The sequence below is a fragment of the Pristiophorus japonicus genome, chromosome 3, assembly GCF_044704955.1.
Source record: "Pristiophorus japonicus isolate sPriJap1 chromosome 3, sPriJap1.hap1, whole genome shotgun sequence".
In the NCBI taxonomy this organism is placed as follows: Eukaryota; Metazoa; Chordata; class Chondrichthyes; family Pristiophoridae; genus Pristiophorus; species Pristiophorus japonicus.
The window spans coordinates 194,447,950-194,457,923 of NC_091979.1; the positions used below are offsets into that span (position 1 = coordinate 194,447,950).

Genomic DNA, 9,974 nt, shown 5'->3' on the forward strand with positions numbered 1-9,974 from the left:
ATCGAGCAGGTCCCTGACCCTGGTCACCTCACCAGCCACAGCCCTCTCTTCCGACCGCCACATGAAGCCTCGGCCGTGGAGGTACGGATTCCCGAGCAGCGGCTCCTGCAGGACGGCCGCCACTCCAGCCGGCGGAGAGCTGCGCTTGGTGGAGACTTTGTTCCAGACCCTGATGAGTTCCCTGTAAAAGACAGGCAGCTCCCGGAGGGCGGTCCTAGCACCCCCCAAGTTCACAAACAGGAGCTGCGTGTCATAATTGAGGTCGCGCTGCTGGCGGAAGAAATACCTCGCCAAAGCACACCACCTAGGAGGGGGCTCGACGTAAAGGTATCTCTGCAGGGTCTGAAGACGGAAAGTCGTGAGCTGGGCGCTGACGCACACCAACGACTGACCGCCCTCCTCAAGCGGGAGACTCAAGACCGCGGCAGAGACCCAGTGCTTCCTGTTGTTCCAGAAGAAGTCCACCAGCTTCTTCTGTATCTTGGCGACAAACGCAGGGGGAGGGGTCAAAGTGACCAGCCGGTACCACAACATTGCGGCCACCAGCTGGTTTATGACTAGCGCTCGACCCCTGTAGGACAGCACTCGGAGCAGTCCTGTCCAGCGCCCTAGGCGAGCGGCGACCTTGGCCTCCAGCTCCTGCCAGTTCGCCGGCCAGGCTCCCTCGTCGGGGCTAAGGTAGACTCCCAGATAGAGGAGATGGGTCGTGCTCCAGGCAAAAGGCCTGAGCTCCTCCGGCAGGGAGTCCACCCGCCACTGACCCACCAGGAGTCCGGAACATTTCTCCCAGTTGATCCTGGCGGAGGACGCGGCCGAGTAAATCTCCTGGCACTCACGCATCCTCCGCAGGTCAGCGGGATCCTCTACCGCGAGGAGCACGTCATCGGCGTGAGCCGAGAGGACGACCTCCACGCCCGGCCCTTGCAGAGCCAGTCCCGTCAACCTCGTCCGCAAGAGGCGCAGGAAAGGCTCCACGCAAACGGCGTATAACTGGCCGGACATGGGGCATCCCTGGCGCACCCCTCTCCTAAAGCGAAGGGGCGCCGTCAAGGACCCGTTAACCTTAATCAGACACTCCGCGGCGGCGTACAAAAGTCGGATCCGGGCGACGAAATGCGTCCTGAACCCGAAAGCGCGCAGAGTTCCGAGCAGATAGACGTGATCCACCCTGTCGAACGCCTTCTCTTGGTCGAGGGATAGGAAGGCGACCGACAGACCAGCCTCCTGGGAACAATGGATGAGGTCCCGGACCAGATGGATGTTATCGTGGATTGTCCGGCCCGGGACCGTGTAGGACTGGTCGGGGTGGATCATGTGGTCCAGCACGGCACCAAGGCGAGCAGACATCGCCCTGGCGAAGATTTTGTAGTCCGTGCTGAGGAGGGAGACCGGGCGCCAGTTCTTAAGGAGGCGGAGATCGCCCTTCTTAGGCAGCAGGACGATGACTGCCCTGCGCCAAGAGAGGGGCATCTCCCCGGTCGCCAGACTTTCCCCCAGGGCCCGCGCGTAGTCGCCCCCCAGGACGTCCCAGAACGCCCTGTGGAACTCCACGGTCAGCCCGTCCAGCCCCGGGGATTTTCCCCTCGAGAGCCGGGCGAGGGCACCGGTCAGCTCCGCCAGGCTTAGCGGAGCTTCCAGATTTTCGGCGCCCTCCGGGCTGACCTTCGGCAGGTCCTCCCACAAAACTCTACGCGCTTCCTCGCTGGACGGATCCGGAGAGAACAGAGCCCCGTAATATTCACGGGCCCTGTTGTTGACGCCCTCCGGATCCGAGACGAGAGAGCCGTCGTCGGCCAGCAGCGTCAAGAGCTGCTTACGGACACTCTGCCTTTTTTCCAGCGAGTAGAAGAAGGGGGAGCCGCGGTCCAGATCCCGCAGGAACCGGATCCGCGACCTCACGAACGCGCCTCGGGACCCGACGAGCTGCAGGTCCTTCAGCGCGGCCCTCTTCGCTTCGTACACCGTCCGCAGGGCCGGGCCCTGGACGACTTGACCGAGACGGGCTTCCAGGTCGAGCACCTCTTTTTCTAGGCGCCCGACTCTGGCCGCCCGCCTCTTGGTCGACCCCCTCGCGTACTCTTGACAGAAGACGCGGACGTGAGCCTTGCCCACGTCCCACCATAGCCTCAAGGAGGGGAAGCCCCCCTGCTTCCTTCTCCAGTCGGACCAGAATCGACGGAACGAGTCCTGGAACCGCACGTCCTCCAGCAGCCGGTTGTTAAAGTGCCAGTACGCGGACCCCGTCCTCGCGCGGAGCGAAGCGAGCTCCGCCCACACCAGGTGGTGGTCCGAACACGGCACCGGCCGCATGGAGGCCGCCGGGACGCAGGAAACGTACGCCCGAGACACGTAAAGGCGGTCGACTCTAGACCATCCTACTCCAGGCCTCACCCAAGTAAAGGCGCTGGAGTCGGGGTGGAGATTTCGCCAGACGTCCACCAAGTCGAAGGACCCGACCAGGTCCCTCAACTTCTCCATCGCCGTCATGCACTGCGGGGCACCGGAGCGGTCCCTCGCCTCGAGGGTGCAGTTAAAATCCCCCCCGAGGACAATGCAGTCGCCGACGTCGACGGAGCCAAGAAGAGCGGACACCTCTTCAAAGAAGCGCGTTTGCTGCGGGCCGGGCTGAGGGGCGTACACGTTCACGAGATGGAGCGGCACGTCCCCCAGGCGAACCGTTACGTGCAGCAAGCGGCCTGGCACGGGCTCCTCGACCCCCAAGATCTCCGGCTGAAAATGCGGGCCCAGCAAGATGGCCACCCCACTAGAAATGCGGACCTCTCCTTGCCATTCCAGGAGCCACGTGGCTTCGTCTCCCGGAACGGTGTGGGTTTCTTGCAGGAAGCACACCGCATATTTCCCCTCCCGCAGGAGCGAAAAATTGTCAAATCTACGGCGTGCCCCTCTGCCGCCGTTGATGTTGAGGCTGGCTATGGTTATCTTCATGGCAAAAGCATAGTGCAACCTCTTCCTTAGCCTATTGTGGGGGAGGGAGTGGAGTCGTTTGTTGACCTCCACTCCATCAGCAGCCCAGCGAGGAACTTTTTGAGCCGGCGCAGCTCAAGGCCTTGAGCCTTTGATAAGGGCCCGCCCGCGGCCATGGTTTTAGCGGCGGCGCGAACGGACGCGACGAGCAGCCCCGGCTCGGACCATCTTTCCAGGGCCAGACGGGCTTGGTCGCGGCGACCCCGGCACTGGACCAAAAAGTCCCGGAGGTCCTCTGCGGGAATGAGGAGGGTCTCAGTGGCGGCCGCGAGCAGATCCACCGCCTCACTGGCGATGGACTCGAGATCTTCACCCGCGTCCTCCACCGAGTCCCCGTCCCCCTCCGGGAGGTCGCCGCTAGCAGCCGGCCCGTCGACCACACGAGGTATGGCAAACGGCCCGGCCGCTCCATTTGGCCCTGGCTCTGCCCCGATCCCACCCCCAGGATCGTCGGCAGAGGAGTCCCCACTGGGCTCTTTTAAAATTGGTGCTGGGTCGGGAAGCGACAGCAGAAGGGGTTCCCCCTCCGCCCCAGGAACCGGGGAACAGGGAGAGACCTGGTCAAAGTAATGTTCCAGGTCCTCCAATTCCCCCAGCTCCACAGTAGGGGGCGAGGGTTGTTGTTCTTCTCCCTCCCCGCCGCCACCCCCCAGCCCAGCGTGAACGGATTCCATAAAATTGGCATTTTCAGAGTCGAGCAAATCCCGGGGGAAGTTGGGTATTGGCTGGGCGGGCTCAGGTTCAGCCTTTTCAGCCCCGCCCGCCTCAGTCCCCGGGACGCTCGACCCGGCGGCTACGCATTCTTCCGCTGGCCCCACGGCCCCCACGACAGGCAGATCTGCCACGCCCTCCCCAGGAGGCAGCGGCTGGGCAGCCTCGCCTGCCTCACCCTCCCCGGGGACAGATTCCTCGCGCCTACAGCGCAATTTGGGGGCGCTGGTGGGGGACGCGGGACACGCGGCGGGCACCGCCTCCTCCGCGGAGGGACGTTGTTCCCCCTCCGCCTCATTGGGGCGGTGCCTCCTTTTGTTCCTGGGGGTGCGCGGAGGCAGGGGGACCTCCATGTCTGCCGAGGCCTCCCGCTCCGCCCCCCCCTTTTCCTTATCTTGCCCTCGCCCGAGCCCCTCTGCGGTATTGGTCAAGGGCTTGGGCACGGGCTCAGGGCACCCCGCGCTCGCCGGTGACTGGGTTGGGCTGAGCGCGGTGGTCAAACTTTCCGGCGCACTGAGGGGACCCGCCTCTAGATGTCTCGTCTTCTTCCGCGCCTTCTTTTCGATCGGACGCTCTCCCTCCCCCCCGCCGGAGGCCGTGAAAACAAAGGCCCCCGACGATGCCCGCGCACCCATGGCTCCCGGCACGCGGACGCAACTAGGGGGAGGGGTGGCGGCGGCGCCAGCCTTGGCCGCCTTCGGTGGTTTGGCGGCCTTGGAGGCGGGGCAGTTCTTACGAACGTGCCCCACCTCCCTACAGGCATGGCACCGCACGCCGTCCGACGTCCAGAAGACGCGGTAGGCAGTCCCCTCGTGCACCACATTAAAGTGCCCTTCCGTCATGTCCTCCCGCGCCAGCCGGACAAAGAGCTGGCGGCGGAAGGAGAACACGTGGCGCAGGCTGTTCTCCCTGAGGCCGAGCGGTATGGGGTTGATCCCCGGCCTTACCTCCCCCAGTTGGTGTAGGTGAGGGAGGAGGAGCTCAGCGGAAACAAAGGGCGGGACGTTTGACACGATGACCCTCTGCGCGGTGGCCTCGAGAGGGTCCACCGGCAGGAACGTCCCGCCCACCGTGAGCCCCTTTTCAAGGGCCAGGGACACCGCCCGCTCCGACCCCAGGAAGAACACGGCCTTCCCAGACATCTTGGAGGCTGCGACAATGGCCGAGGGGCCGACTACCCCAGCCATCGCCCGCACGCACTCCTCGATGGTCATTGTGGGGTGAGTGTAGCTCTTGACCCCGTGTTTTTTGGTGATTAATCTGAAAGGTGGCAGGGCAGCGGGTGGCGCAGGAGGTGCCGTGGAAGCGGTTGCCACCTGCGCATATGTCCTCGCTGGCCCTGCCACCGGCGTGGATGGGGTCGCCATCACGGGGTCCCTTTAAGGGCTACACCCACCCCAAAGTCACAGGCCTTAATGGTCTTAATTGGCCTCGTTTGATTAGACTGAGCAGAGGAGCCCTTAATGAGGTACCTCTCCCCTAGTTGGCAATTGAGGAGGGGCCTTGCTCCCTCTGCTCAGTTGTCTCAATTGTTTGTTTGTTGTTTTTTTAATTGATTTGGGAGGAAAAGGGCTCTCAGAGAGAGAGGGGAGAATCAGAGTAACAGGGAAAGAGAGAGGGGGGTGGGAAGGGGGGGGAACTGCGAGGGCAGGTCTCCCCTCGCAGCTGTGGGTGGGTGCACTCCCCAGATGGCAAAACACACAAGCACAGTCTTTGGGTTGGTCTTCAGGTGGGGGGAGAAGATGTCTTCAGCTGGGGTAGCTAGAGCCACCAGGCACGCACTCCTAACGATGTTAATTGGGTAAATGAGAAAAATCTTCAGCCTGGTAGCTCCAGCTATCCCAGGCTAGGCAAATGTGGGGGGTGGGGGGGGTTCCAATTGTGGGGGGGGCCTAGTTGTAAGCACGGCCCCCACGCACACTTCCACACACACATACACCCCCCGCGATGTTCCGGCCCTCAGTGGTCTTCTTTCCTCCCCCCACCGATACAACAAAGTCTGTTTGGGAAATGCACCCACACCCACCTGTAGAAAGTGTAGAGTCTCCCTCCTTCCACACTGGATGTTTGTTGGTTTTTCCCCCTCTCTCCAACTCCTTGCAGAAATGGTAAAGTTGTTAAAAAAGTTTTCTGTTCTCCTCCTCTCCCTCTGGGTAAAAGTTGGTGGTGAAGCCCCTTCCCTCCTTCTCTTCCTGGGCTGGTCTCAGGGCTCTCCAGGCAGGAGCTCAAGTTGATGGCTGCTCTCCTCACTGCTCACAGCTCCAACTGAGCAGGACACGCCTCCACTGCTTCACAATTGGTCCTTGTGCATGAAACCCAAAAAGTTAGTTTACAGGTGCAGCAGGTAATCAGGAAGGAATGGAATGGAATGGAATGGAATGTTTGCATTCATTGCGAGAGGGATTGAGTACAAAAGCAGGGAGGTTCTGCTGCAACTGTACAGGGTATTGGTGAGGCCGCACCTGGAGTACTGCGTGCAGTTTTGGTCACCTTTCTTAAGGAAGGATATACTAGCTTTGGAGGGGGTACAGAGATGATTCACTAGGCTGATTCCGGAGATGAGGGGGTTACCTTATGATAGATTGAGTAGACTGGGTCTTTAGTCGTTGGAGTTCAGAAGGATGAGGGGTGATCTTATAGAAACATTTCTCTCTCCCCCCCAGCATTTCTCTCCCCTTCCGCCTCTTTCTCCCCCCCCCAGCCTCTCTCTCTCCCCCCAGGCTCTCTCTCTCTCCCCCATCCACCCACCCCCCCAGCCAGCTTCCCGCCACCGCCGCTTGGGACTTGCGGCTCAGCGGGAGGCTCGGAGCTCGGCGGGAGGCCCGGTCAGCGGTCGGTAGGAGAAGCAGGCTCGTGGAGGAGGAGCAGCTCGGTCGAAGAACCCATGGAGCAACAATGTGGTCGGACTGATTGCAGGGTCCCACTTCCGGTTTGGGGACCCACTTCTCTCTCTCCTCGCACCCCCCAGCTTCTCTCTCGCCATCGGGCCCAGGCCTGCCATCATCGGATCCCTCCCGCCGTCATCGGCACCCTCCCACCGCCATTGGGCCCTGGCTGACCGGGGGGGGCGGGGGGGCGGGGAAGAGACTCAGGGCTTCAGGTCCTGCTTCTCGGCACCACGCGCATGGAATGATTCAGGCTGGGAGGAGGGCGGAGCTTGATGGGACGGGGCTTGTTGCCTGTTGATCAAAAAAGTGAAGTACAGGCTGCGGCGGGATGCGGGGGGCGCGTGGGGGTGGCAGGGCTGGACACACACCTGTCTGTCAAAAAAAGTGCAGTACAAATAATCCCGCATCTAAACACAGAAATCCTGAAGTTGCGGTCAGTCATTCCTTGCTCCGTCACAGGCTGCGCTATGGAATTCCCCATAGCCAACAATCGTTGAAAACAGGTGATCTGATGAAAATTTAAACTTTTACGATCTAATATTGCTGTTAAACACTCCATAAAATGTTAAGCCTTGATGCAATAGGTGTAGCTGGGGTTTTAACAGCATATTGACTGCCAAACAATCGTTCTGACGTTGAAAAACAACATTTATATTTCTGGAATGTCATATTTCTACATTAGAATAAAAATTACTGGAATTTTAAAATAATTAAAAATATTTAAAAAAAATTTTTGATGTTATTATATTTATTTTAGCTTCTACCTTAACCCCAGGTGTATGTCCAAATCTTTATTTTGTGCTCTCTGTAAATTAAAAAAAACAAATTGATCATCAATGATTATTATTTCCTGATTTGTTTTCCGTGGGAATTCTTCAATGTGATTGGCTGTTTGGGCAGCTTGATGACATCACTGCTGCTCTACGCTAGGGATCCTCTTTAGACAGCGCTACAATGAATTTAATATTAAGAAAACTAAAGTTTGTGCTACAGAGATCGCAAGATCTTTGTGAGCAGCTTTCTTCGAGGTCAGCAACAATCGCCATCGATTCGCCACTGACCGCAAATTCCAGGCTTATATATTTCTGTCTTGGTCCTCACTGGCACCAATAGCCAGAGGATCTCAAAACTATTGGCTATTGATGTCAGTGAGGACCAAGTCAGAAATTTATAAGCCTGGAATTTGCGGTCAGTGACGATTCGATGGCGATTGCTGCTTGACGCCTAGTTACTTGCGGATACAACTGGTAATAACCTGGGGGAAATAGATAGAAATGTCCCGAGTCAATCAACCACCATCAACACTAGAGACAAAACTCAAATTATAAGGAGATGAACATCAACAAGCAGAGCATTCTATCAATTACACAAACTTCCTCTCACCGTTCTCAAGAAATCTAATGAACGGATTTATAAAAGGTTCATATGTTCACAGTTAACATTCCTTGCTCAGTAAATGGTGAATCACTCACGCTGGCAGTCGGGAAAATGGCTCAGACTGGTTTGCTTTGTTTAGTGTAGGAGGTAGTGCAGAGTTATAGAAAAATATATTCAGCATTGCTAAAAAAAGATTAATCTCTTTCTATTTAGGTACCTTCACAAACAACTTACTATTATGATTTAGCAGAAAACACCTATTCTCTAGCATCAACTTCACCAGAGAGTGATACAGAGGAATATACAACTACTAAAAAGACCACTTCATTCTCAGCTGATCAGGTAATTACACAACTGTCCAAAACTGGGACCACACGATGAAGTCGACCATGAAGAGAGTGACTGGCAGGAAGGGATCAGCGATGTGTATTAAAAGTTGGAAGTTGGGGACAAATGCAGTGATTTTGTACAAACACTACGCAATGGAATTTATTTTTACCCTAGGTGTGAATACAGAGTGTTTCCTCTTTTAGTGATGTCTCCATCTACTGCCTCGGGTCATCAAGCAATGTTGGTATCATCTACAATATTTAGAGATGGCAGATGCCCGGAATGGGAAGAGAGAGGATGTGGACGCATTGCACTCACCTGTTATAATTTAATCAGGCTGCACGAGTATCATGAGTGAGACATACAGCCAGTGCTACCCAAACTGCTCATTGACTGCAAGCCTATAGGGGGGAACCTGCTTTCGGGCATCTATGATGCCACTTAAAGGCAGACAGCATATCTTAAAGGGGAGGGTTAATCTATGTAAGTGTACGAATAGACTGGACGTTAGGCAGTTCTTCTTTTCCCAGAGAGTAGTGAGCCTCATCAATAGATTGCCACGCTTCTCGGCCTTTTGGCTAAGATCAAGTGTAGTATCTGTTCTTATCAGTTTAATATCCCCTATGGGGACATGATATTGAATTGATTTTTGGACAGGGAGCTGGACCAGGGGTATGCCCCGTCCACTCCATGCACCGACCTGGTATTGCAATATTTCCAGGAACGGTGCAACTTCGCCTCTCGGCCTTTTGGCCTAAGATCAAACACATTGGCGCAAAGTGATCTTTGGCGTTAGAGTTGATCTGGAACGAAATTGGATAAAAAAAATTTAAAAAATAGATTTCCAGCTGGTATGGTGGGTCCTGACTCTCTCTATGCCTGCAAGAGATTGCTGGAACAGTTCTTAATTTGGACAGAGGTCTCATCATATGGAAGGTAAGTGTCTTGATAGGTAACACGTGATCTCCTGGAATGGTTTTGAACTTCTGAGAGGTTTGAACAGGAATTTTACAGTGTATTTGTTCTCTTATTGGCACTGAATTTTTAATATCTTTGTGCCTCAGCCTGGAGATTACATGGCTATGGGATGGGTGGACAGTAGTGGTCACAGGAAGTGGTCACATGGTGTGACACAGGTGTGCTGGTATTTCCCTGTTCATCAATTTTGGATGTTTGAAGGTGCATTCTGGCTGCAATTATCAGGGAAACACTTTTGGGAGGAGAGATATGACTGACATAAGTACTGAAAGAGCAAGGGATGTTCCGACGTTGCTATAGAGGCCCCGGTACAGGCAGTGGACAGGAGGAGGGATATCCTCTTCCCCCCGCCGACAGGACTGGAAACCCTCCAGGCACCAACACTCTGTCAGTGGGGGGAAATTGCAGCGTATGGGGAACACCTCGCCGGAGCACTCCAAAAAACTGAAAGGACCGTGCAAGACAGGCACCAATGGCTGGCACAAGGATGATTCTTAATTATAAATAAAAACAGATAATACTGGAGACAGTTGACAAGTCAAGCGGCATCTGTGGTGAGAGAAAGAGTTAGAGTTTCAGGTCGATAACCTTTCATCACAAATGGAAGATGTTGGCGCTGAACAGATTTTCAACAAATACAGAACCAGAGAAAGGCCGGGGCAGAAAAACTTTAATACCTGTAGTTGGAAGAAATTGCAGGGTTTG

At 56.0% G+C, this 9,974-nt stretch overlaps 1 pseudogene; it reads left to right on the plus strand.

The window, feature by feature from the left end:
- Positions 1-8,849: 8,849 nt before the first annotated feature.
- LOC139260464 (U2 spliceosomal RNA) lies at positions 8,850-9,028 on the plus strand (annotated as a pseudogene).
- Positions 9,029-9,974: the final 946 nt, after the last annotated feature.